This window comes from Oryctolagus cuniculus, chromosome Y (genome assembly GCF_051225735.1).
Source record: "Oryctolagus cuniculus isolate XC-2025 breed Fujian yellow rabbit chromosome Y, ASM5122573v1, whole genome shotgun sequence".
Classification (NCBI taxonomy): domain Eukaryota; kingdom Metazoa; phylum Chordata; class Mammalia; order Lagomorpha; family Leporidae; genus Oryctolagus; species Oryctolagus cuniculus.
In genome coordinates this window covers 16,585,311-16,589,706 of record NC_142889.1, presented here as the reverse complement: position 1 = coordinate 16,589,706, position 4,396 = coordinate 16,585,311, and the positions used below count along the sequence as shown (strand labels likewise).

The window sequence follows — 4,396 nt, the reverse complement described above, 5'->3', positions numbered from 1 at the left end:
GCCAACCCCGGTAGCCAACCCAGGAAGAACCAGCAGCAAACCCGGGGAGGGCCAAGCAGACAAAAGAACAGCGCAGGGTCCTGTGTTGTTCCTCCACGAAGAGGGGGAGCGACAGAGAGGAAATGATTTCAGCATTTCCCCATTCAGTATGATTTTGACGAGATGCCAAAAGGTAGCCTTTATAATTTTGGGGTCAGCTCTTACATTAAATTTTTGATGGGCCATTAGCTTGAAGCATTCTTGAATTTTGCAAAGTGCTTTTCCTCATATATATAGATGCTTATATTTCTTGTACATTCTATTGGCATGGTTTATGGTGATTTTTATTTGTGAAGGTTGAATCACCTATGCATCTCTTAGATAAATGACATTTGATCTGATAAACTATCTTGTAGATGTGTTGGATTTGGGTTTCTAGGCTTTGGTTGATAACATCTGCATCTATTTTCACCAAGTGCATTGATTTGTAGCTTTGCTTTTATATTGTGTCCTGTTCTGTTTTGGTATCAGAGTGATCTGTAAGAGGTTTGGCAGATTCACATCCTATTCATATTTTTTGTATATGATTTAAAAGGTGTTTGAGTTAGTTCTTAAATATTTTGTAGAATTCAGTAGTAAAGGGTATCTGGATATTAAATTATTAATATTAATGAATCTAAAGGGAGACTATTTTTTTGACAGGCAGAGTGGACAGTGAGAGAGACAGAGAGAAAAGTCTTCCTTTTGCCATTGGTTTACCCTCCAATGGCCGCTGTGGCTGGCACGCTGTGGCCAGCACACCATGCTGATCCGAAGCCAGGAGCCAGGTGCTTCTCCTGGTGTCTCATGGGGTGCAGGGCCCAAGCACTTGGGCCATTCTCCACTGCACTCCCAGGCCACAGCAGAGAGCTGGCCTGGCAGAGGGGCAACTGAGACAAAATCCGGCACCCTGACCAGGAGTAGAACCCAGTGTGCTGGTGCTGCAAGGCAGAGGATTAGCCTAGTGAGCCACGGTGCCAGCCAGAGACAATCAATTTAACACAATAGTAAGGGAGGACATCAACAACAGCCCACTTTCTTCAATGGACATATCAACTATACAAAAAATCAGTAAAGAAACAAGAGCTAATCAAAACTCTGGACCAAATGTACCTAGCTGATATCTACAGAACTTATTTTTTTTAAAGATTTATTTTATTTGGGGTAAGTCCGATTGAGCATGTGCCAAACTGTACAGTTAGAAACGTGCCAGGGGATTCCAATTCAATCCCATCAAGGTGGCGTATACCAATGCCATCTCACTAGTCAAAGTGATCAGTTTCAGTTCATAATTGATCATAATGAGAGAATTAAGTGTCAAAGGGATCACATAAACAAGACTAGTGTCTGCTAATATTAACTGATAGAATTAAAATGAGAAAATTATACAACATGGGAAGTTGGATACACAGCAGACTTATAGAATTTTAGATGTCCTAAACAGCACTCTGGCCTCAGAATCAGCCCTTAAGGCATTCAGATCTGTCTAATAAGCCCATGAGAGTGTTTCAGGCATGGAAAGCCAAGACACTCTGGCAAAAAAAAAAAAAAAATGGCCTAAATGAAAGATCTCTGTCAGTGAGATCCCAGAGGAAAGAATGGGCCATCAAAGAAGGAGGTACCTTTCTCTGAAGGGAGGAGAGAGCTTCCACTTTGGCTATGGCCTTGTGTAAATAAGATCAGAGTTGGTGAACTCAAGTGGCATCCATAGCCTTGGCAGCTCATGACAAGAGCCTCCGGTGAGTGTCAACTGGGGGAGAGAGAAAGAGAGGAGCAGACTTGGCAGGGACTGGGGGACAGGGCGGAGAGAGCAAAAGAGGGAGGGAGTGAGCAAGCATGCCAGGAGTCAGTGAGAAGGGGCAAGGCTGCCACTCCTGCCTGAGGCACCGTGGATGGGAGTGGGGGCAGGACGGAAGGAACACAGAGGGAAGAAGAAAGGCCAAGAGGAGAAGGTGGCCAGAGGCAGAGGCGGCGGCTGCTGCTGGTGGTGGTGGTGGTGATAGGGGAGAAGGAGGAGCAGGTGGAGGGCAGGGGCTGAGGGAGTGAGTGAGAGAAGCAGACGCACAAGGGAGGGGAGGGAAGGGGGGGATCAAGCGGGGGCGCACGTGCGCACAGGGAGCACTCTCAGAGGCGAGTGTAACTGGATCAGGTTTGCTGCCAGCAGTGTGAACTTTGGCAGCCATTTTACAACAGCTCCACTCGCACGGACACAGGGAGCAGTGAGCACACAACCGGATCCCCTGGGACAGGATTCCTTGGCCACAGCCCAAAGGGGAGGGCTAGTTGCACATAGTGATTTAGATGAAAGAGCTATTGAAGCTTTGAAAGAATTCAATGAAGACGGTGCATTGGCAATTTTTCAGCAGTTTAATGACAGTGATCTCTCTCATGTTCAGAACAAAAGTGCCTTTTTATGTGGAGTCATGAAGACTTACAGGCAGAGAGAAAAACAGGGGACCAAAGTAGTGGACTCTAGTAAAGGACTAGATGAGGTAAAAATTAAAGCATTCTTGGGAAGAACAGGCTACACACTTGATGTGACCACTGGACAGAGGAAGCATGGGGGACTGCCTCCAGATTCCATTTATTCAGGTCAGCAGCCTTCTGTTGGCACTGAGATATTTGTGGGGAAGATCCCAAGAGATCTATTTGAGGATGAGCTTGTTGCTTTATTTGAGAAAGCTGGACCTATTTGGGATCTTCGTCTTATGATGGATCCACTCACTGGTCTCAATAGAGGTTATGCATTTGTCACTTTTTGTACAAAAAAAAAGCAGCTCGGGAGGCTTTTAAACTGTATAATAATCATGAAATTCATTCTGGAAAACATATTGGTGTCTGCATCTTGGTTGCCAACAATAGGCTTTTTGTGGGCTCTATTCCTAAGAGTAAAACCAAGGAACAGATTCTTGAAGAATTTAGCAAAGTAACAGCGGGTCTTACAGACGTCATTTTATACCACCAACCAGATGACAAGAAAAAAAAAAAAAAAACAGAGGCTTTTGCTTTCTTGAATATCAAGATCACAAAACAGCTGCCCAGGCAAGGTGTAGGCTAATGAGTGGTAAAGTCAAGGTCTGGAAAAATGTTGGAACTGTTGAATGGGCTGATCCTATAGAAGATCCTGATCCTGAGGTTATGGCAAAGGTGAAGGTACTTTTTGTATGTAACCTTGCCAATACTGTAACAGAAGAGATTTTAGAAAAGGCATTTAGTCAGTTTGGAAAACTGGAACGAATAAAGAAACTGAAAGATTATGCATTCATTCATTTTGATGAACGAGATGGTGCTGTTAAGGCTATGGAAGAAATGAATGACAAAGACTTGGAGGGAGAAAACATTGAAATTGTTTTTGCTAAGCCACCAGATCAGAAAAGGAAAGAAAGAAAAGCTCAGAGGCAAGCAGCAAAGAATCAGATGTATGATGATTACTACTATTATGGTCCAACTCATATGCCCCCTCCAACAAGAGGTTGAGGGCATGGAGGTAGAAGTGGTTATGGATATCCTCCAGATTATTATGGATGTCAAGATTATTATGATTATTTTGGCTATGATTACCATAACTATCATGGTGGATATGAAGATCCATACTATGGTTATGAAGATTTTCAAGTTGGAGCTAGAGGAAGGGGTGGTAGAGGAGCAAGGGGTGCTGCTCCATCCAGAGGTCATGGGGCTGCTCCTCCCCATGGTAGAGCTGGTTATTCACAGAGAGGAGGTCCTGGATAAGCAAGAGGCATTGGTGGTGTGAGAGGAGGTGCCCAACAACAAAGAGGCTGTGGTCAGGGAAAAGGGGTCGAGGCCTGTCCTGACCTGTTACAATGAAGACTGACTTGCTATGTGGGATTACACCAGAAGCTTGCAGTGGAGTAATGGTAAGGAAATCAAGCAACCTTAAATATCTCGGCTGTATAGGAGCATATCCTATTGCAGAAGACCTCCCTATGAAGATCATGGAATCAAATACAGGACACTGAACTAATACTTGGACTTTGATATGAATTTCTTTAACAATTTTCTCTGCGGTGCAAGTTATTAAACTAAAGCTACTCTATTTTCCAAATGTGTTCCAACAGAAATCCTTCATAACTTCTAGCATATCTTATTAAAGAATAAAGTTCTTCTCTTTAAAACATCTGCTCTAAGTAGATTTTTCCCCTGTTTTTTTTTTTTTTTTAAATTAAGGATCCCAGCAGTGGTATTCTGAAATATTATCTTGAATTTGTGTATTTAAATTTTATTGCAGTGGTATAGATGAATTCCACTATTGGTATCCTTAAATTTTATTTGTGCTCACCAAGGTTAATCATGATTGTCTATATCTTTTTATAGTAATAATCACTTTTGAATTGTGTTCAGATATGCAGCTTCAGGT

The 4,396-nt window shown here is 42.9% G+C and overlaps 1 pseudogene; it reads left to right on the top strand.

The window, feature by feature from the left end:
• Nucleotides 1-2,299: 2,299 nt before the first annotated feature.
• Nucleotides 2,300-3,938, top strand: LOC149119293 (heterogeneous nuclear ribonucleoprotein Q pseudogene; annotated as a pseudogene).
• The last annotated feature ends 458 nt before the right edge of the window (nucleotides 3,939-4,396 follow it).